We start from the raw sequence: 24430 nt of genomic DNA, 5'->3' as shown, positions 1-24430 counted from the left end.
AAAAAAAAAAAAAAAAAAAAAAAATATATATATATATATATATATATATATATATATGGATTTGAAATTTTCCTAAGTAAATAAAATAAACAGGGAAAAAATGGCTGTAATGAATTGTTACTGGTGGTCATCTTTGGAAAAAAAAAAGAGAGAGAGATTATAGACTATTTGTATTTTCCTCTTATATTTTTTGTGTTCTTACTAACTTTCACAGTGATCATGCTTTTCTCATAAGTAATTATTTAAGTCCTTCTCAAGTCCTGTTAATTGTGCCACCATCATAGTTCAGTCACCTGACAGAATAGCCTTCTAATCCCCTTTATCTGCTTTCTGTATCTTTCTTCTCCCTTTGGACTGAAGTCAATGCTTCCATTAGACCATGAGATTAAACCTGCAGCTCTGTTGCCTGGAGTTTGCCTCCTAGCTCCCTGCTATGCAAGAGCTGTCAGAGAAAGGTCCAGTACCCCTCTCAAGTCTGTTTACTAGCCTCGTCCCTGCAATTCCTCACCAACACACACCTTCCCACCTTTGCTTCAACAAGCCATGGACTGTGGTGTTTTTCACAACTGTTTCCTTTGACAAGAATGTCCTTTTCCCTGGGCTGTCAGGACAAGTAACATACCCATCCTTTAAGACCCAATTCACATGTCATGACTTCTGCGAAGCCTTTGCTGACCATATTAAGAGCCACTCACACTGTGTTGTGGATACTCCACTTTCATACTTCTCTCTTCACAGAAGTGAGAGGTACCACAGGAATTCCTCTTACTGACTTAGTCTTCTTTGTATCCCAAGCCTTTGATGGAAAATTTGGCAAAACTCATGGAACACCTATAGAAACCCAAGCTACCAGATGAACCCACAGGGATTGAAGAACCGAGGGCACTTAACCACTGAGTCACATCCCCAGCCCTTTTCATTTTTTATTTCAAAACAGGGCCTCACTAAGTTCCTTAGGGCCTCACTAAGTTGCTGAGGCTGGCTTTGAATTTATATCCTCCTGCCTCAGCCTCTGGAGCCGATGGGATTACAGGCATGCACCACCATGCCTGGACAGATATCAGTAATTTTTAAATTTCCCCACTATTTAGAGCCATGAAAACAGCTTCCCCACTGTTAGCTTACATGAGAATAGTTTCCGAAATTATAGACCACATTCCTGAAAAAAATAAGTATTTTCATTGATAATCTCATACTCAGAAATGAAAAGTGACAGTATAAAGGGAAAATAAATAACAGTGTTACTCAAAGAACCTTCTCCACTTATAGGGTGTCAATTTTTATTTTAGCTTCTTTTCTATTCTCAAAATACATTTTCAACACAAAATTCATATATGAATAAGTGATCAAATGCGAATATTTCAAAAATCTTAGAAAACAGGAAAAATTCTGTAGTATAAATAACTTTGTTGATAAGAAACCGAGTGAAAACTTGCTAATTTTAGGGATTTTTTTTCCCCACAGAAAATAGCTTTATAGTTATTAATGTTAACATATTAGCAGCTATAACAAATAGCTTTAGTAGCTTTGAATGTCAGTTCTTCCTGTAGGGAGAATATGTTTCAATCCTTTTCATCAAATTTTAAGTGAAATTATGTTAAATCAACTTTCTTAAGGGATCCACCTATCAATGTCAAGGACACTGCAACAATGGTTTTTAGGAACAAAATGGCCAATGCAGTCCAACAAGGCATCCTGGTGGGTGTGTGGCAGGAAGGTTACAGTGAGGTGATGGTGGAGGTGGGGCTGGCAGATGAGAATGCAAAGTAAAATGGTTCCAACTCTCCTCCAGAGGGCCGCTTTCCTTCTTTGGTGTCACACATTATTATTCTCGGTCACATTATTCTGATCTGGGTATACATTCGTCCTTTTTTCTCTGATAAGGGAAAATTCTCTTAAATTTTTTCCTTCTGCATATGTGACAAGAAAATTTTTCAAAAACTTCTTTGCCGAAAATGTAAGAAATCAAGGGAAAGAAAATAAAATGGGGAATATGTAATATATAAGCCTATAACCCAATAGTGGCTATTGTCTATTTGCCTCTAGCTAGTATATATTAACAGCTCCGGACAGCATTACCTTGGCCACTTGATGTCAAAATACCATTTCGCTCAACTAACTTTGGCCCCTACATTTAAAAGTAAGTACCTCCCTCTCAATTTCTTCCACTTCAAACTTCTACTTATTCTGAACACTATGTATTTCCTAGGGAAATGTTTTCAAAAAAATGTTCAACCTCAACCCATATCAATTAAAATATAATTTCTATCTCTACTTAATATACACATGTATCATATATATATAACAAAAATTTCATGTAAGAGTCTCATCATATATGCTATACTTTGATCTGTTTCCTCTTCTATGCCACTTTTTCAAATGCTGATAATCAAATTGATTTCTCCAGCAACTTCTGGGTCACTGGAAAACTAAGTAAAGGCTGCAAATGTCCATCTCAGCCTAGTGCTCATATTTACATGGAAGCTCATTTATATGTGATGGATACTGTAAATGAACTCTTTTTCAGTTTCTCAACTCCACCCATTTCTTTGAATTCTCAGAATGAACTGGTTGGGTGGGTCATTTTCCACACAACAAGAATTACAACATACCCCAGGTCTAAGAATAGGGCCATCAGGATATCAACTCCTGCAAGTATGCATAGGAGTTAATCAAAGTCCTAGCTTCTCAAAAACAGAGGAAATCAGAGAGGAAGAAGCAACATATATAGTTCAATGTAGTCTTGGGCCAAGGAAGAAGGAGGTGGCAGGAGAAGGGAAACTCAAGAATCCAGAATGAAAGAAATATCTTTATTTCTCAGTTCTACTGCCAGGAAAGGTAGTGAAAGGGATCCATAATGAGTGACACACCTGGTCCTCTTGAGTGAATGGATGGAAGTTTTAATCAATATTTATAAGTTCTAAGCCAATACTTCTTTGAAAATGCCATAATGATATGAAATAGTACCCCTCCATTTCAACTTGGATAATTTAGAATCTGTGTTATGCAGGAATTTGAATAGGGGTGTTGCTTACAGGATTTTCTTCTGGGGGAAAAAAATCAATCCTTTAATTTTTTAGGCGCCAGCTGCCCACAGTCATTTGCTGCTCAGCAGCTGTCTTCATATGAACAACTTTCACTCCACAGATTGCTAAATATTCCTAGTAGAGACCTTGATATTTGTCAAAAATGACGTTAGAATGAAGTTTGAGGACAAGGAATCTGTGCTAGCCAGCTTTCCACTGCTAGGACAAAATACCCCAGGTCCTCCAATTAATAAGGAGGTAAGATAATCTTGGTAAGGTTTCAGTCCAGTTGATGGGCCCCATTGTTTTGACCTCTAGTGAGACAGAACATCATGGAGGTGGCATGTGAAAGAGCAAAGTTTCTCACCTCATGGTAGCCTAGAAGCAATGAGGAAGGAATGGGGGGTTCCCTTCAAAGAAATGCCTGTCCCCCCAGTAACCTATGTCTTCCAAATATGCCCCACCTCCTAAAGGTTTTACCACCTTCCAACAGCACCTTCAATACATGAGCTTTAGGGAGACATTTAAGATCCAAATCATAACATAATACGTTTACTCAAGATTTTCAAATGTGACTGAACTTAGAAAACACAACCCTTTTCAAAGGTTTTATAGAGACTTCCTCACATTCATCCAAGTAACTCTCATGTGGATAACTTTGGCCTGTGGTTCACATAATTTTGTTCCTCTCTCTGATTTAGCAGGTATTACACAGTTACTTCTGTACCTGTGCAGTACAAGTGCTTTCTGTACTGAAACTCAGTATGAACATGTCCTCACTTTTTCACTAAGATGAGCTGAGGGAAAAGTCACCTTATTCTTCTTTGTATTTCTAGTACCTACCACAGAGCCTGGAGTTTAGAATGGGTTCAATAAGTTTGTGTAATATGTAAATCAATGGATGTGTAACTGATGTGATTCTGCAATCTGTATATGGGGTAAAAATGGGAGCTCATAACCCACTTGAATCAAAGTGTGAAATATGATATATCAAGAACTATGTAATGTTTTGAACAGCCAACAATAAAAAATAAAAAAAAATTAAAAAAAAAAAAAAGAAAGAAAAACAAGGAAAGAGGTGTGAGGAACCTGAGATTGGAGGCAGGGCAGGAGAAGCAAGAGAAGTTATAGGCTTTCCCCAGAAAGAGATAACATTCAGAATGGAAAGTTTAAACCTAATAAGGCTACTGCCTAATTCCACCCTGAGAAGGGAGTTGAACTCTAAAGCCATGCATCTTTATCTCTCAAGTGCATATAAATCATCTGGAAATCTGTTAAAACACAGGCTCTGATTCAAGAAGTCTGGGGCACAACCTGAGACCTGCATTTCTAACAAAGCTCCCACAGGTTACAAGGACTACTGTTCTCCAGTTCAGATATACCTCTAGTAACAAACAGCATCCAAAAGTGCCTGTGCTCTAAGTATCTAGAACTGCATGGACATGATTGGGGTCCTGGGAGCAAGTAGACAATAGACTTAAACCTGGGTTTCCCAGGAGAATTTAGTAGGAGGCTATTTAGCTCTTTTAAAATGGTGATTAGCATGAGCAGAAGCCAACAATAAAAAATTAAGTAACTTAAGGGTAGCAATTGGAAGGATGCGGCAACACAGCCCTAGTTCAGAAGACCAGAGGGACAGAGTCATCAGAATCAAAGAACTTCCCAGTGAGAAGGGGAGGAATAGGAGAGGGTCAAGTAAAAAGCTGGTCTTGGGTGTCCTGGGAAAAGGTTCTTTTTATGGAGGGAGGGTGGGGGTAAAAACACCCAGTCTCACTTTCACTCCACCCTCTGGTCTCCCGGCTAGACTCAACAAGGAACCAGAGGGCAAGAGGAGGCCTGTGGATGAGCCCTGGCCAGAGCCCAGAGCCAAAGGAGAGTGAAAAGTGCACTGGAGGGCACAGAGAGCAGTCTAATATAGACACTTTGGACTCATTTAGCAATTCATTATTTCCTGGGGTCAAAAGTAAATGCCCTTAAGACAGAAATGGTCTGGATTTGTCTAAAAGGGTTGCAAAATTACAGCCTAGATGAGCCTGTGTTCATTTCTGCAGGCAAACTGTAGGAAGTAAAGAACCTCAAGGGGTTTGGTAAGTAGGGCTAGCTTTAAAGATAAAAGAACAACAAGCTGAATGCCTGAGGCAAAGGCATAAAGAAGCCATTAGAAGCCCAGCTGGGGGAAATTTAGAACCCAGAAGCCTCTACTGGATCTCCAGGAGAAAAGGCAAGCAGGTTAGGGCCAGGATGGTCAAGGAGAGAAGCAGTCACTTTGGTCTCAGAGGCACTTTGCCTGAAACCCTCTAACTCCCTTTTGCAATTTAAATGTAATATCACTGGTAGATTTCCCAGATTTGAGGAAGAAAACAACCTAAGAAACATACAAGACAGTAAGCACCATAACTGAAGAGCCAACTCCTAAAAAGATCCAACCAAAAATTAGAGAAATGTGTATGCACACACACTGTGTGTAGTAGGTATGTGTGTGTGTATATGCAAGGTGTATGTAAATGTTATATATAATTAATCCAATGATACACACACAAACACACAGAGAGTGTCATCCTCAGATGTCCACAGTGAGGGAATGACTCCAGGACCTCCTGTTGATACCAAAATTCCAGAGTTGCTCAAGTCTCCTATACTAAATAGAATAGTATTTGCAAAGAACCTCCCTTCCTTATATACTTTAAATCATTTCTAGATTACTTATAATACCTAATACAAAGTAACTGCTATGTGATAGTTGTTCTAGTATATCGTTAAGAGAAAAATGACAAAAAAGTCTGTGCCTATGTAGTAAGTGTGCAATTTTTTTTCCTGAATATTTTTAACCTCAGGTTCGTTGATCCAGGATGAGGAACCCACATAGTCAGAGGGCCATTGGTATATGTCTCAAGCAATCCTTCATTGATGCTTTAATCAGTCTTAGGAAAACATTTTAAAATGAAGATTGACATTGTGAGCATGCCTGCCGACCCAGTTACTCAGAAGGCTGAGACGGAAGGATCACTTGAGCCCAGGAGTTGAAAGCCAGCTTGGGCAACATAGTGACACTATGTCTCAATAAAGAGGGGAAAAAAATGGTTGGGGAGAATATTCAATTGGAATCTTCAACACGTTAAAAAACAGTGATGAGGGTGGGGTTGTGGCTCAGCGGTAGAGCGCACGCCTAGTATGTGCGAGGCCCTGGGTTCGATCCTCAACACCACATAAAAATAAATAAATAAACAAAATAAAGGTATTGTGTCTAACCAAAAAATAAATATTAAAAAAAAAAAACCCAGTGATGAACATGCCAGGTATGGTGGCGCACTCCTGTAATCCCGCAGCATGGAGGCTGAGGCAGGAGTATTGCAAGTTCAAAGCCAGCCTCAACAACTCAGTGAGGCCCTAAGAAACTCAGTGAGACCCTGTCTCTAAATAAAACATTCTTAAAAAGGGCTGGGGATATGGCTCAGTGATTAAGCATCCCTGGGTTCAATTCCCAGTACCAAAAAAAGAAAAAACAGTGAAGACTCTTTCACCCTAAAAACTAATGCTCTCAACCCTGAAAAGAAGGTGTCCTGCTCCAAACCTGTAACAGAGGTGCTTAGCAAGCAGTCCTTGCCTAGAAAGAGGGACAGGGTCCTAAAAATGGCTGGAATTTTAAGGAAGTGAGGAATCGCTCTGGTCCTGGATGGTGGGTCACATCTGGAGGCTCTGTGCTAGGAAGACAGGGCAGGATGTTGTCAGACTTGAGTAACTCCTTTCTCCCCTTCCCTCTTCCCTGAATCCACATTCCAAGAGATAGGAGACGTTTACCACTTGCCTCAGGGACAGGTGCTAGGAGAAAAAAAACAAAAGACACAACAGCAACCACTCCAAATTCTTGGCTCCAGTTCAAATGAGAGACAAAAAGTTTTGAGAAGAGACATGAACTGGCAAAACAAGTTTTTACACCACACCACTCCAATCTGAAGACAAGGGGAAAAAATGGAGAGCAAAAGATCACTCTAAGAAATTAGAGGTCATGCTCTCAGTGCCCCACCCCCAGAATAAAGCCAGATGTATTGGGGTGAGAACTGGGGTCTTCCAGCGTGTCCCCATAAACTTCAGGAGGATATGGGAAGACAAGGAGCCTGCCTCCCTTCTTTCGTGTCGAAGGGACACACCTTGGAGACATAGCCCAAGTTGTCACAGAAGCAAGAAGAATAAGTAGGGATGGCAGCCAAAGCTAAGCTTAATGGGGTCAGGAGTTCCCTGAATTGCCTAAGGGGATGTTCATTTTAACTAAGAGGAGTCAGAGATTGATTGATTCTCAATCAGAGAGACACACCTGGCTGGAGATAAGGGTCCAGATGGCAGAGGTTGTGACAGTGTCTATCAGAAACCAGAGGAGGCTAAAGGCTCATCTGAGAACAAGGAATGGGGCAGGTGCCAAGCTCCTGGTCCCAGACACCAGCTTCTAACCCAGGGGAACTATATCCAATTCCACTGGGTCAGGACTCGGTAAAGTCAGCAAAGGGTCCTGGAGGACGTCCTCCTGGCTGCCCATATGAAAGCAATGACTTCAAGCAACAAAAAGGAGAGAGGAAGGAGGAGGATAAAGAGGGGGAAATTGTTAATATGAATTTTACCCAGAAGCAATTTCAAAAGCACTAAATTGGATGGAACTTATTGGCTTTCGGCTGTGACTAGATTAAGTTTTTCTGCAATCTGTCCAAAATGTGGACTCAGAATTAGAATATAAATTTTATTACAGAAAATAAATAAAATTACATTCTGTGACTGTGAAATTCATGTATATTACAAGACTGATTGATTTTTCTCAGCCTCCATTGCTTATGTGCTATAAGTGAATGTTCAGTTAAGGTCAAATTCTACCCAGAAGCAGCAGCCTGGTGGTCTGGCTTCTACATACAACCTGCTGATTCTGGCCAGCCATCTGGCCTTGTCACTGATCTTCCCTAAGCTCTGATTTAGAGTTGGGATGGGCCAGGCTCAACAGGGGCAGCCCTTCGTGAAAGTATGTGGGCCTACTGAAGTCCATGGCCCTGCCTGAGAGGTGAGACATGCTGCCACGCCATGCGCGGGCTCAGCATGCCTGCTCTGCCACTTGGAAAGGGTGTGACCCTTTCTGCTCACCTCTCTTTTCCAGTGTCTTATTGCGGCCAATGTATTTGCTGCAGTTTCCCAAGCCATCCCAGTTCATGGTGATCTCTCTTATATAGCTAAAGACCCTGAGGTTGAATGTTAGTGACATTTTGCATTCTCTTCTATTTATTTTTGTAGCTGGATGATTGGATTCCTGCCAGAATTTTGTTAGAAAGACACACATGGGTCAGGGTAATTTTGAAGCTATAAAGAATTGTCTGAGGCCTCTGCAACTCTTGAGGAGTAGATCTGCACAATTACCTCCTAACAATGGAGAAGATGTTTAAAACGCTCCACAAGAACAGACAGACATTTCTTCTGTCCATAAGACTGCCAATTAATTGAAATTGACCTCCACCCTAGAACCAGGGTAGACAGTCTTCATAAAAATGCTTTTTAGGAGACTGTGGAAAACTATACTTGGGAGTGAACTTTAAAGAATCCCGATGAAAACAAAATTGAAAGCCTGGAATATAAACACAGTGCTCATATTTAGCAGGAGAAACCAAATAGATGCAATGATGAAGCTTCCTGCTAACTTGTTCTCCCCAAAGAAATGTGACAAACATATGTAATTCCTGAAACTGACTATTTTGCCCACACTATTATTCATTTCTTAAATCATGTAAATTTCATAACTCTCATCAGTAGTCCAAGAAGGACACCACTACTTATTTTGGAGAACTTTAATATCTATCTTAATATTGCAATTTGGGGTAATTTCGCAGGTAACATTATGCAGGATTGCTTTTAAATACAGTGCAAGAATATCTGGACCCAAACTAAATTGATATTTATAATATCCTAAAAAAAAACAGATAGGCTGGTATGCCTTTGTGATTCTATATCACAGACAATACAGACTGGTAAAATACTCAGGCAAGCATTCTTTCCAACCTAATCTGGGGAACAAAAGAAATGAAAATAGCAGAATATCTGACTTCAGGTGTTCTGACTCCTGCCTTAAGCAGCAGAGTTAGGCCAGCACTCTGCTTAAAATGTGAGATTCTGTAAGAGGAAGGGAGAGAGGGATAGCCTGACAATGTACAGTCTCCCAGATCCATTAGAACGAACTGTATTGACAGCCCAACATTCCCAAATAACAGAAAATCTGTTATTCATAGTATCATCTAGCTAGGGACTGCAGTATATTCAAGAAAGTCTCATAAAAATATTTCCAGATAGTTCTACAATCACAAAGGTATTGAAGAAAGAACAAAAGGAAGGAATAGACTCTGGTCAAGATGTGTTGATGTTCAGTAATATCTGTAACCTTCCTAGTTCCCTAGATTGGGTAATATACCTGCTGAACATCCTCAACAATTCCATGAGAAATCCTATAGGGACTTTTGTAGTTTCTTTTATAGAAGAGGAAACAAAGTTTTAAAGAGAATTTGACACTGGCCTGAAGAGGCATTGCTGGATAGGAAGAAAAGCTAAGATTCAAACTCACACAGCCTCAGAGCCAGGACTTTGTCACATCTTGGATATTTTCAGGCAGGCTACATGCAGTACTTTTGCTTTTCAGGAAGTGACCACAGCCAAAAAGCTGCTTAGGGATGGGCAATACAGTTTCTTTTTGTTCATTACTGAAAGAGGGCACCACCACAGAATCAGAGAGCTCAAGCATTTTGAGGACATAGGAAGCTGCCAGTAAACTTTTCAAGACTTTTCACAAGAAATTTGAAAGCTCATTAAGGGACTTTCAGTCATTTCATATGATTTCATCACTGCACTAATTTACTTTAAAACTAGAAATGTAATGTGCCAACTTTATGAAAAAGAAGTCCCAAAGAAAAGCTGACCTGTCTAATTAAACAGTGATTTATGGAAGAGTTATCCCCATCTCTAGACTGGGAGTGCTTAGTTGATTTGTGGAGGGCAAGCCCCTCCCAAGGGTGGAGACTCATGGGAGTGATGCCGGTGAGAATCAAGTGCTAATGGCTTAGTTGCTGTTTGAGGAAACCATCCTAAAGAGTGACTGGTAATCATGTTGCTGCTTGGAAGACATCCATATCCAATTAGATCCCCTAGTGTGGCCACCCAGATCTGAACAATGCTTAGGAGAGTCAACCTCAAAATTATGGCTCTCTTGGCATTTTCCCACTTCATTTTCTTTCATTATCTTTCTATTTGCAGAAACCTCAGGCCCTCCCCATGACCTTATCTATTCCCATGAAGTCATTTGCAGGCTGAGAATTCCCAAATTGTGGGCCTGATCACACTTGGGCTCTGACTCTTTCTTTAGGACATCAAATTGCCCCTCCTGGATATTCTTCACTTGAAACTCTTCTGGTCCAGAACCCACCTCCCTCCTAACTGTAATAATAACTCTCCTATTATTAACAATCATGTGGTGAGGCTTCCCTGATTGCTGAGAGGATGTTCCAAGCATGTTAGCTTGTATGAATGTTCTTGCACAATCTGCCTTAGCTTACCTTTTCACACTCATTTCTGTCTTCAACTTCAATAAAATATACTAAAACTCATCCATAATTATCTCATCATGGATCCTACAAGTAGGCTGCTAAACAGGAATTCCTGGGCACGAGATATTACAGATGTTTAGAAAAACATCTAAACATTTGATGTTAGACTGATGTGAATTGAATCACAGATATACCATTTAGTGATGGACTAATCTATGATAACGTAAGGCTCTCATCAGAACTAAATGATATGTAAGTCATCATAATCCTCTTCTTCAGATATACTTAGTCCACTGTATAATATAGAGCAAATTTTCAGAGAAGAAATACTCTATACAATATATTATTGTTAGCTAATTGGTGATTGTTAGCTAATTTAAGGTTGTATCCTTTGGTCTCTAAAGCTTCTGGAATTGATAGCTGGTGAAGATGATTGTAATAGGTTTGTAACAATTAAGAATTAACCTAGCCAGGCGCAATGGTGCACACCTGTAATCCCTAGCAACTCAGGAGGCTGAGGCAGGAGGATCAGGAGTTCAAAGCCAGGCTCAGCAGATTAGTTAGGCACTTAGCAATTCAGTGAGAACCTGTTTCTAAATTAAAAAAAAAAAAAAAGGCTGGGGATGTGGCTCAGTGGTTAAGCGCCCTGGGTTCAATCCCTGGTACCAAAAAAAAAAAAAAAAAAGAATTAATCCAATGAGGTCCTCATTGTACCTAGTTTTCTACACCACTGACTTAGTAATTAACTGAGTACAGAACTTCCTTCTAGTACATCTTAAATTACTACTTTATTTACTGTGTATTATATCTCCAAATAAGTTTGTGAGTACAGAGATTTCACTTTATTCTTTTTAACATCTCTACAACTAGCCTAAGGCAAGATTTTTAGTAGGCCTTCAATAAATACCAAGGTCTAAGTCAGATAAGCTAAACACTGCCAGTTTTCATGATAAATGTCAAAAGTTAAACACATGAGAGACAATCATGTTTTCAAGGAATAAGGATTATATTTTATAAAAGGGAAAAATCTTTTTACCATTTCTTTTGTCAAACTACACAAAGCAAAATGCAAATGAGCATGATACCATGGGCATATAAATTAAATTAAGCTTTAAGCAAGTATTTTAATTACAATATTCATACAGATTTACTGTCCTTTATCTGAAACACTTGGGACCAGAAGTGTTTTGGATTTTTCTTTTAGGATTCTGAAATATTTGCATATACATGAGAGATCTTGGAGATGAGACTCAAGCGTAAACATCAAAATTGCTTATGTTTCATATATACCATTAACTCACAGCCTAAAGGTAATGCTATACAATATTTTCAGAGCACCTGCATTTTAGCTGTAACCATCACATGAGATCAAGTGTAGTTTTTTTCCACTTGCAGCGTCACATTGATGCTTAAGAAGTTTTGGATACTGGAATGTTTCAGATTTTGGATTTTCAGAATAAAGATGCTTGACCTAATTTATCTGTTCTATTTTATCTGTTCATGATAACACCATTGGTAAAGGGTACAGCTATGATTTGCCTACAGGCTGTCCATTCCCAGAGCACTCAACCATGATACCATCATGTAGGCTCACATAAAGTAGAACACAGTAAGTGTTAAGAGCTAAGAATGTTTTAAGAATTCAAAAGAAGGAGGAAAAGTATTTCCTTCTTAGAAAGGTTCAGGATCTCAACAAGAAGGATGGGCGGGATCCTGAGGGGCAGGGATGGTGCAAACATGACACACTGCAGGCAGAGAGGTCCTGGGGCGAGCAAAACTGGGCAGTCAGGGAAAGCTGACTAAAAGTCGGCTCTTAGGTAATATGTGGGAGAGGGGAATGTTACTGAGGGGGAAAAAAAAAAGTTCTGTATTCAGTGGTTCAGTGGGGGTCTACAGGCTAGCCAAGGAGACAAAAGAATGCATTTTAAAAGAAGAGTCACCTTGCTGCATAGAAAGTGTATGAATATTAAAGGAAAGATATTGACAACAAGGTCCTTAGAATTTTGGAGAAAATACTAGTGGGAGAGTTAGCAAGAGAGTGCTTGGGGGAAAGGGGTGGGGTGGAATTTGAATTGACCTTTAACAGATCAGCTGACAAATCCAAAGTGGTCAAGTAACAACCCAAAAGGCAAATCTTCAGTAAACACTATGTAAGCAGATTATGGAAAATACTCAGTGAATCCACTTAAGGCTCAAGAATATCCAGTCATTCTCTGTAATACATTCCTTCTCAAACTGTAGCTCCTTTCCTTTATTTCACAACAGACCCCTACATACATACACACAAATACAGTGCTGAGAGCCATAGCCAAGTAGGAATGAAGCATGGCATTTTTGGTTGTAAGGTGACCCCAGCAAGCCATTGAGATGATAATGATTATGTTAGATGTGCATTCAATTGGAGATTAGACCCCTGCTGTCTGCCTAGGCCTGCTACTTTGGAGCTCTCCCGGGACTCCCGGAAAGTTCCCATTGGTTGGGGAAGTGCGGTAGGAGGGAATTCTGGAGGAGGGATTTCCTTTTGGTGTGGTGTGTCCCTGGAGAAGGCCGCGTGCGTGGCATTCGCGGGAGTTTTGGAAATAAAGTTTGTTCCTGCTTGAGTGGCTCGTGATTTTGTGCCCAGCCAGACTGCGGCAACACAGCCCAAGATTCACATGTTAGTGGGAAAGAGGACTAGAGATCATATTCTCCTTCAGAAGAGTAGTCAGAGAAGGAATTAAAAATGGACTGATGGGGGAAGGTGGTGGGCAGGCCTGTAATCCCAGCAGCTCAGGAGGCTGAGGCAGGAGGATCACAGTTCAAAGCCAGCTTCAGTAAAAGCGAGGCACTAAGCAACTCAGTGAGACCCTGTCTCTAAATAAAATACAAGATAGGCCTGCGGATGTGGCTCAGTGGTTGAGGCCCCCTGAGTTCAATCCCCAGTACCCAACCCCTCCCCCACCCAAAAAAATGGACTGAAGGGTTGACTAGCATGTGTGAGGTCCTGGGTTCCATTCCCAGAACCAAAAACACAAACAAAAACAGAGAGGTACAGAACAGTTCTGGGGAAACCAAACATGGAGGTCCAGAGGCTTCTTAGGTTTTTTCCTCCTTCCACCCTCCCTGCAATTCCTATTTCCAGCACTTCCCAAAAGTCAAGTTTAAAAACTCCTGTACCAAGTTTCCTTCTCACCCCAGCATTCTTAGCTACAATGCCACTCCTATCACTGTCACAAAAACCTAGATTTCCAGTCACACCATGTTTTGATGCCTTAGGCACTTCTTACAATTCGGAAATTACACCATTTCTCAAAAAATTCCAGGATAGGTTTGCCCAAGGCTGACTTCTGCTTTCTTCTATTCCATGGATTAGAAAGCAGTTTCAAGAGGATTGGAAATTCTTATTGGTAAAAGATAGCCATAAACTAACCTAATTAAACAAAATAGATTATTTTAGGGTTGTTGTCTTTTTTTTTTAAGCTTCCAGGGATGGATCATATGATAAACCCCATAATATTTTTTAACAAAATACACAATAAGATCCATACCTACTAAATAATTCATGGTTGACAAAGCATGAAATGAAAGACAAGGTGCAATATACTGTTATTATTATAAAAGACTCTTTCAACATGAAGTCATCAGTGAGTGTCTATCTTCATTTTATCTCCTACAAAGTAACCCACTGGAATATTCATAAAGTTACTGTGGGTTCTCTCCACACTACATTGGGTAGGCAGGACTGCCATGTGGTTAGAGCTGCCACATCTCTAGCCTTCCTTCCAAGTTTACTGAAACTCTAATGGGAAGGAGATCTCCACATTGTGGAACAGAATGAAAAGCAGGGCAAAGGCCTCTCCATTATTGTCTACTTAATTTGGAAGACTCAGATAGTCAAATATCACTTTGGTACACAAATAACTGAAATACTATGCCTTCCAGCTGTCTTTCAAAGCAAAATAGATGGACCATTCCTGTCCCAAATAGTGACTTTTGCGTGGCACTAAGTTGGATTCTTGGATTCTAAACTAGTACGCTCTTCAGTCAAGCTGGGACCTGTTTGATCCCAGTTTTCCCATGTATAGTCATAAGAGAAAGGGAAAAGTTTAAATCTTTGTGTTCATTTAATCAAATATATTTTGGGAATGGAGAATTGTTCATGCTTATCTTCATAGCTAACAGAGACCGGGCCGGGCCTATTTACTCTGCTTACTTCCCAAAGTTTGTTTGGTAAATGAGCTTTGGAAACCTATCACTTATTTGTCACTAAAGTCACCTAACAATGAGTATCCATCTAATCAGTTCTTAAGTTGCTCAAACATTCCTCTCAATGGCTTATTTGAACCAGTAAATACTCTGCAGGCTTTTATATTGCTAAGAAACAATTCCCTTTTTCTCAAACCTTCCATCGGTTTAGATAAGTGCTGGGGTGATTGTTCTTGGTGCAATCTCCCATCTATGTCCAGTCTTATCATCAAGCTACACTACCTGGGGACAGCACAGTGGCTGCTCTCCTCTGTCTCCCAAGACAGTGGTAAATTGCTGCTCCGTGCCTGGACTGTAATAACACTGTACATCTTGCTTGAACTGTTTTCACCCTCTACTTTTGGAATATATCCAGGCACGGTCTATGTTTACGTCAGCAGGACCGACTCAAAACACCACTCTGGGGTTTAAAACAGGCATTAAAACACATTCCTAAGCTCACTCCACTGGAGTCAGCAGGAGGCCTTCCTGTAAATCTCGAGTTCGCTTTGTCATACTAATTATCAAGAGACATTGATTTCCTTTTAGCTCATCTCCTAGGCTATTTTGTTATTGTTATTCTTTTTTTTAATTCAGGCAGAACCTTGGCTAACAGACCCTTGCTTTACTGTGCCCAGGGTCTTCAGAATTCCTTAGCTACCTAAGCAAGCAGAAAGCTTGCAGATAAGTGTTATTCTGTTTTCCAACTGATATTTTTTTTCCTTTGGTTTGTTTGAACATAAAAATAAAGTCCTTTATATTTTCCAATCTAAATATAAGTCTTATCATATTAAACTTGGTTTTGATTAACTCATCTGCTATTCAATTAAACACCTGGCTTGGAGTTAAACAAGGGACTTTAAAAATTCTGTCTATAAAAGCAGGCAGTAGTGGGAGGAGCCATTATATGCAGAACTGTGGGGATTATCAAAAGAAACAGTGGAAATGTCAAACTTCAAAACAAGCTCTAAATGTAATGCAAATTTGCTATTATTTAGGAAATTTAAAGTTTAAAAAAGTCACCCCAATTAGTAATAATCATCAAAGCACATGTTAAATGACTATTTTCACAAATAAGCACATCCAGCTAATGTCACATCGTGGATGTGCATCATGCTGAAAATGTATACCCTACCACAGACCTTGGCTGGTTTCATTTACACCTCCTGAAATCCGAGGTAGAACTTGGAAAAAAAAAAAAAAAGCCTTCCCTGTCTTCCATACACCAAACAATTTCATCAAGGTACACTTCCTTACTAAACTCTAAAAAGAAGGCTTCATGGGGTCAGCGTAGACTTTACTTTTTTATTATAGAATATATAAGTAAAACAATTTTAAGACAATAAAAAAACCATAAACACAGTTTTGAAAATATAAAGATAATACTACATATATAAAAATAATTCATAACACTCTGAAGCATAGGATTCAAATCTAATTTAAAGGAAATGAAACTCAAATCAACAGCAATACCACCTCTCTCAAAACTTCTCCTTTTCTCCCAAGTACAACAGACAAGACCCAGACAAGAAACAAAAGACAAATAGAAAGTCATTGACAAGGAGCCCTGAGGATGACAATGCTCTGAAAATTAAACATGAAAGGTTACCACCTTTCATGGAAGCCTTTCTGAGGAGAGAATGAATTCATGTTTCTCAAAGTGGAGATTAATTAAGTATGCCCTCGGTCAGGAGTACACAGGTGCCAATGAATCTGGAAGAAGGTACATAAGGGAGGAACAGGCCGAAGCCAAGGAAAGATCAGAAGAAATGGACAAATGCAGGTCACACTAATGCCGGGACATTACTCTTTCCTGCAGAGCAGCACAGAATGAGACCTCTTCCCCACTCACCTGTCCTCTGCAGGACAGGGCAGCAGCCACTTCTGGCTGGTCCCTTTTGTACGAGAGCTGAAAATAAAAAGACTTAAAAGCCTGACCAGAAAATTGCATTCATTCCATGGAAAGAGTGGAGTAACCGGATTGCGTAATACAGCTTACTTCAGTAGATGTTACTAAAATTAGATAATTATTTGGAAAGATTGGATTAGATAGTTTAAGCCCTCTAACATAAAAACAGGAACTGGAATCAAAAGATGTTTTTAAACCATTCATTTTAAGGCATCTATTAAGATCTCAGTGTAACTTGTCTTTTCAAATCAGGATTTATCTGCTTTTCTACTTTATTTGAGCTTTAGAAACTCACATCCATATCATAACAAAAATCTGCTTTTAAAGGTTAAAAAAACCACAGTTTACCATCACGTAACATGATGTGCCTGTAATCTACTAATAAAACTACAAGATCCACCAAAAAATAAATTTTTTAAAAAGCTATAACAGCAACAACAAAAGCTATAACAACCATTTGTGGTTTTCGCTTCTCTTTTAAGTAAAATAAAGAACCAGTCTGCAGAAAGAAGTCTGTCGCCCAAGTTATTGATCTAGGAAATGCTTGGAACCTTACCTTTTAGCAGGTTAAAAGTCTTGGGGATGATATTCTTAAGGGAAAAGCACAAAACATCTCTGCTAAGGTGTCTCCTCATGGCCCAGAGGCTGGGAGGCCATCTCCAGCCAGCCTTCACTGCCCCACACCCGCTGAGAGCTGTCCCAGCCTCCAGCAGGACAGTGCTGGCCACCTCCAGCCCTGCAGGGCCAGAAACAAAGGGCAGTAGTTGCTAGTCTAAGTGGAGAACTAATTCCCAGTGCACGTAGCTATTTAAAGAGGTGGTGCCTGCCTGAGGGACAAATGCTGCCTCTGAGCCTTCCTGTTTGTGTCTCAGCTCAAACTTCCATCCATTTCCTAAGGAAGGCTGCACAGTGTAATCAGCCTGGAGACTTATGAAAACCCAGGCAGTGTGTGAGGCCAAGTTTTATAAGCAGTTTTCCTCTTTCTTCTATTTTCCACTAAGTAGACCTGAGGCATTATTAAAGCACTTTAAAAAGCAAAAGCAAAAACTGGATCTGTTGTGACTTGAAATTTTTCTTTTTTCCTTTTTTTTTTTGTTACTGGGGATTGAACCAAGAACGCTTTACCACTGAGCTACATACCCAGCCCTCTTCATTTTTTTTTAATTTTGAGACACGGGGTCTTGCTAAATTGCTGAGGGCCTCACTAAATTACTGAGGCTGGCCTTAAACTTGTGATCCTTCTGTCCAGAGCCACTGGGATTACAGGTTTGCACCTGCACTCAGCTCAATTTTTCTATTCTTGAAAGATTTATAATGTGAAATAGGAAAGAATTTGTGGGTGATTAAGCCAATAGATATCAAGCAATAATACAAACAGTCAGAAGACCATAGTTTGACTAGAAAAAGCCTCTCCAGGCTGGCGTTAGCTCAGAGCTAAAGGGCTTGCCTAGCATTCCCGAGTTTCTGGGTTCAACCCCCAGTTTCATGGGGAAGAAGAGAAAAAGGTTTCCCACTGGCTAGCTCTGGGACTTCAGAAATACTCACACTCTCTTAAAGGCCTCAATTTTTTCATCTGAATAAATAGGAGGAATACAGCTACTGTGAGAGCTGTGAAGAATGACTCTAAGACCCCACACTTGATTTTAAGTACAAGCTAGATCAGTGGTAGAGCATGTGTTTAGCATGAGCAAGGTTCTGGGTTCAATTCCCAGCACTATAAAAAAAAGTCGGATTGTGTTATCATTACATAGTGGTATTCAACTTCCCACTTATTAGACCTTAGTAGCTGGATAAAAAAGTTAATATAGTTCCTCTCCAAAATGATATTATGCATACACCTGTTTGCCTGTATATTGTCTGATTTCCCCAGGAGCACCTATGCTATAAGTGAGGTAGAAACCTCATTTGTTACACTGAAAAGAACTGTTCATGGCATCTATTAACATACAATAAATATTTGTTAAGAGATGAATGGATAAATGTGTAATTTCATTTTGTTTTGTTGTTGTTTTTTTGATGCCAGGGATTGAACCCAGGAGCGCTTAACCACTAAGCCACATCCCCAGTCCTTTTTTTTATATTTTATTTAGAGACAGGGTCTAGTGGAGTTGCTTAGGGCCTCACTAAATTGCTGAGACTGGCTTTGAACTCATGATCCTTCTGCCTCAGCCTCCCAAGCCACTGTGATTAAAGATGTGCACCACTGTGCCCAGCTAAATGTGTAATTTCTTTTTTTTTTTTTAAGAGAGAGAGAAAGAGAGAGAATTTTAATATTTATTTTTTAGTTTTCGGCGGACACAACATCTTTTGTTTGTATGTGGTGCTGAGGATCGAACCCGGGCCACATGCATGCCAGGCGAGCGTGCTACCGCTTGAGCCACATCCCCAGCCCTAAATGTGTAATTTCTAACAAAATCAAGCACAATGCTCTACACATAGTTAAGCCTGAAATAGAGATTAAACATCTATAATACAAAAATCCCAAATCTGAAATGTTCCAAAATCCAAAACATTTTGGGCATCACTCAAATCTCTATTCCCAATTTTGGATTTTCAGATTAGGAATGCCCAGTCAATAAAGTCTATGTCAAAATTCAAAAAATATGAAAAAGTGAATTCCCAAATCTGAAACACTTCTGGTCCCAAGCGCTCTAGATAAAGTATACTCATTCACTTGGATTAGAGAATGAATATGACTTTCTTCTATAAAGAAGAATCCCAGGGAAAATTCAATGTAATAAAATTTTAAAGTAAATTGGAGCTCTCAAAAAACAACTGCAATAAATGAGATTGCATGCTCTGTAGACTCATCCTGTTCAAACATATTTTTAAGATTAATGAACAAAGGAACGTCCCACATCATGAGTATTGGGTAGAATATTTAATATTAATTAATTCACTGAAAAAATCTTAACTTGGTTTAGAGTATACATAAAATCTTGAGCCTGCTTCTGTTAAAACACGAAATGCAACATCTTTTCTCTGTTGTCCTGAAGTGCTTGGTGGCAGTGGGACTCATTGATTTTTTTTTAAAGAGCATTACCCAGACAAGAAGGATAAAAACATATGTTCCCTTGTGGTTCTTCTGATCCAACTGCTAATGTTTACTATAACATAACGGCATGCTGGGAGACAGGATGACCTCAAGGAACTGAAACAACGCATTTAGTTTTCACATTATTGCCCAAATTCAGTTTGGGCCGCTAGGAACTACAAATCAATTCCTGATGACTGTTCATTAATCTACTATGTGGAAGAAAGCGACCTCAATGGATATTTGTTCATTTTATCAATTTGCCCAGAAAGAAAGGATCCGAAACCTCAAAAGATCATGTGATCATAACTCCCTCCTGCATCTAAGGAGCTCTCTTGCTCTAATTGAGAAACAGAAATCTACATGTTTCTCTTCTTTTCCTTTCTAACCTATCTTAGTTCCCACTTTTTATATAGGACAAGAGCTATTCTACTGCAGATCTTTTGCAAATGTTAATAATGAAGACTAAAAATTTAAGGTTGCTTACTCTGAAAGTAGTTATTTTAGTTCCAAAATCCAAAAGATTTCCCTTATGTATAGAAACTGAACATTCTATAGGTTTTGGCCAATGAAAGTGATTCCCTGAAGAACAGAGAACAGTGGTCAAATAAAAATGGAAGTAACTGTAGCTACGGTAGAGCTCAGTGACAGAGCACTTACCTAGCCTGAGGCGTTGGGCTCCATCCCCCTCCTCCCCCCCACACAAACAGAACTGACTGCCTTTAATCAGTATCTACTCTTTTTATGTTTTTCTGAATTAAACAATTCAGAGACTGGGAAAATGTTCCTCCCCAAAGCCCTCCTCCCACCTCTCCTCTCACTTAGCTGCCCAAATGCTGGAGGGATTTTTTAACTGAATAATGAAAGATTCTAAAGAAGTTCTGAAATAGAGTTTTAACAGCTTCCAGCAGGCAGGCTTCCTCACCTTACATTTAGCCTCTGGCCAGACAAATACCAGTCCACCTGGAGCTTGTGAGTTTAACTACAGAGGGTTATCAGACATGGCTTAAAGGCACACGCACATTTGACCCAGGGGAAGTAGGAGGAGTGATTGAGGGTGGAAAGGCTGTCCAGTAGGCGAGTTTTTGTTTCTGAATCTAATATAAGCACTCTTGTAAGGACCCAAAAGCTCTGACATCTTCTCCTGGGGATGTTAATGTACCGGCCAGCTATTTGTAGTTACTGCCCCAGTTATTGACAGCCTTACGGATAGCACCCTCTACTCTATTTGGTTAATAGATAAAAAGATATCTTCAAGTTACTAATCACAAGGTCTTGTTGTGCTATTTCTATCATTATTTCAACCCATACATCTTACTTTAATAAAATTTATCTAACAGTTGCTAATTGTCTCAACACTGCTGATGTCTGTTAATAAACATTAGCCAACAGAAAATATAAAAACCAATCTTGTAAGAGAAGATGATTTATAGGTACGACTAAAAGGAACAAGTATCATAGAACACATTACCCAAATCCTAGGATCCTACCTAGCAACAACAAGGTATGCATGATTCATAACTAAATTAGAATGATTTTTTTCCTTATTGCCATCTGTTGTTCTATGGATGGATAGAGATTTTCTATCAGATGACTCCAGTAACTATGATTTGTGGGGAATAACATAAGTAAAACAAGGTTTCATTGGAATGCTAATCCTCTAGATAAGAAAGTATTTTGATAGCAAGTTAATTCCAAGAGGTTAGGGCTCTTTCTTTTCCAAAATAAGTAATAAAGGAGACAATATCTCTTCCTCTTTTTCTTCCTCCCAACTGGTTATGGGCAAAGAAGGGCTCTCTGCTGGATGCTATGAAGACACAAAATGTGCAGTACAGGTTTCCTCTTGTAATCAATTAAAAAACTGGTTAGATAAGCTCAGAAATCAGGATAGTAAAAAGGCAGCAAAGAGTAAAGAGGTGAAATATAACCTGATACTGGAATACAGAGCATGAAATGAAAAAGGCAGAGGCTCTAATTCTGGCTTTGCCACTGCCAAGCTGTGTGATCTTGGGCTAATTTCATAATCTCCCTAAATTTTACTTTCCTCCTGAATAAAAGAAAAGATCATTCTAGTACCTGCATCATGGGATCATGGTGAACATTAAATGAATTATGAATGCAAATCCCTTAACAGAGTGCCTGGTTTTGGAAGTCACAAATGATAACTCTCATGCAGAAGGAAAAGATTAAAGAAATAAAGTGCTATGGGTTTTCAAAGGAGAAAGAAAATGAGCTCCCACACATGAAATAAGAGATATGAAGTTTTCCAGCCTGGAAATTGCTTTGGAAGAGTGTGACTGTACAGGATATCCCTGATCTATGAAAAATGATTTGAGAAAGAGTGCCCGGAAAGAGAAGGAGCCACCTATCACCCCTTATCTCCCAGTTGTCCCACTCTCTTCCTTTCTGGGATGCCCCTACCATAGTTCTAATCTCAGCTTGAACTGATGCCACGCACAATAAATGGCCTTGGAGTCTCTTCCATCCCTCCCTCAAAACTGCTTCTTTCTGACTACCAAAGAAGGTCTCATTGGCTATCTTAATGTCTAGGAGAAAACAATCAGAATATTCATAAAAATGGAAACTATTTCTGGCCATGATGGATTAACTAGTATAGGATTAGCATTTCCACCATAAATAACTAGAAAACTGGAGCAACTCTACCAAACACTGTTTACAGAGATTAGACAAAGAGAAGTGCAAGCTGTGATCCCAGAGAAAGGGAATGATGGAGTCCTATAGCTTCTTATCCCAGGCTTTTGCCTGCATGCCCCACCAGACTGGCAGGCAGTAGGAGCTCCAAGAACACTGGGTCTCACTGACTTAAGGAGAACAGAGTTCAGGGAGGCTCAGGCAGATGGGATTTTCTAGAAGTACCAGAGGGGAAGGAGCTAGGTAGACAAAGAGCTCAAGAAATCCACCTAGGGTTTTCTTGAGTTTGTTGTGGAATATTAAGTCCTACATGTGCAGGGTCAATTTCACAAAACTGGGCAAAAAAACAAATGAGGATCTCAAAGTTAAACAATTCTCAGAGCTTCTAAAAGGCAGGGAGTTGTCTGAATTTTGAGCAGTTAGACTAGAAAGTCTGTGTTGCCAGCCTTAACCTTTAGGTCACAACCCCAAATGTCTTCCACTTTTGTACAACTAAATCAATTCTTAACTAAAGGTTACTCTAGAACTTCCCTAAGAAAACTTACAATGAAAGACAACAAAACTTTCTACTTGCCTTGTACCAAACAATTCCAAAATGACAGGTCTAACAATCAAAAATTACTATACATGTAAAGAAACAAGAGAATGAGACACAGAAACAGACTTAGAAATGAAAGCATGAAGGAAAATACACACAAGTACATTAAAGAGCATTCACAAATATGCTCAATTACTTGAGGATTTAAAAAAAAGATTTGGGAGGATAAGTGAAAACTATAATACATGAAATTTTCTGTAAATGAGAAAAACATCTGAAATAAAGAATTTACTAGATGCATTGTCAGCATATTTACTGGCTACAAAACAAAAGACCAAAAAAATTTTGAAGACAAAACAATATTAAAAACCACCCAAACTGAAACAAATAAAGGGGGAAAAACTGAAAAACTTGAACAGAACCCCTGTGCCCTCTGGGACAACATCAAGTGATCTAACATACATATTACTGGAGTCCTGGGATGGGACTCTATACATATTACTGGAATCCTGGGATGGGAGTGCATGTGGTGAGGGAGAGAACACTGATCTAAAGAAATAGTGGCTGAATTTTTTCCAAGTTTATTGAAAACTATAGATCACAGATTCAAGAAACTAAATGAACTCCAAAAAAGCGCGCTCTCTCTCTCTCTCTCTCTCTCTCTCTCTCTCACACACACACACACACACATACTCACACACACATACTCACACACACAGAGGCAGGCATATAATAAGTACTTGATAAAAATTGAGATAAAGAGAAAATATTAAACTAGCAGAAAGGGAAAAACAGTCATATACAGAAGAACAGTAAGAATGACTATAAATTTCTCATCAGAAAAATATAAGCAAAAAGCTTGACATCATTAAAGTGCTAAAAAACAAACAAAAAAAAAAAGCTCAACCTAGAATTCTATATCCAATGAAAGCATCCATCAAAAATGAAGAGTAGATAAATACTGTTTTAGAAAAACAAAAGTTCAGAGAATTCATGGAAAGCCGCTCTGCACTGTAAGAAATGTTAGAGCAAGTTTTTCGAGCAGAAGGAAAATAATACCAGATAGAAATCTGGATTTATATAAAAGAATAAAAAGTATAGGAAACTAGGCTGGGGCTGGGGCTCAGTTGCAGAGTACTTGCCTGTCATGTGTGGGGCACTGGGTTAGATCCTCAGCACCACATACAAAAATAAGCAAATAAAATAAAGTCATCTACAACTACAAAACAATTTTTTAAAGTATAGGAAACTGGGATTTGGAAGATGGCGGCGAGGGGAGTGCATTACCCCCGTGTGCTGCTTCACTGTGTGGGAGTATGACAAGTCAGGACGGCTAAAGGATATCTTGTTAGGAATTTCCAGCAATAGTGGGGTGCTCCGGAACCTGGAGGAAGGATTTCCATCGCACGAGGATCGGCTACGGGGACTCAAACGCGAGAGGTTTGTCGCACGGAGGGTAACTGCTTATTCAGCAAATCGCCCCGCGGC

General features: G+C 39.4%; 1 protein-coding gene across 5 annotated transcripts in view; it reads right to left on the bottom strand.

Moving 5' to 3' along the window:
• The window catches only part of Arhgap28 (Rho GTPase activating protein 28), a 190929-nt gene that overhangs the window by 112863 nt on the left and 53636 nt on the right, over positions 1 to 24430 (bottom strand). Inside the window, exon 1 of one of the 5 annotated variants that reach the window (XM_048806542.1) lies at positions 17275 to 17804. The exons of 3 other annotated variants lie outside the window; for them this stretch is intronic. The gene's annotated coding sequence lies outside the window, so the exon portion shown is untranslated. Of the gene's footprint in view, positions 1 to 16661; positions 17228 to 17274; positions 17805 to 24430 lie in introns of those variants that run through there. One more of the 5 variants, XM_048806543.1, reaches the window with a different exon arrangement.

This window comes from Marmota marmota, unplaced genomic scaffold (genome assembly GCF_001458135.2).
Source record: "Marmota marmota marmota unplaced genomic scaffold, marMar, whole genome shotgun sequence".
Taxonomy (NCBI): Eukaryota; Metazoa; Chordata; class Mammalia; order Rodentia; family Sciuridae; genus Marmota; species Marmota marmota.
This window is presented reverse-complemented; position numbering and strand designations above follow the sequence as displayed.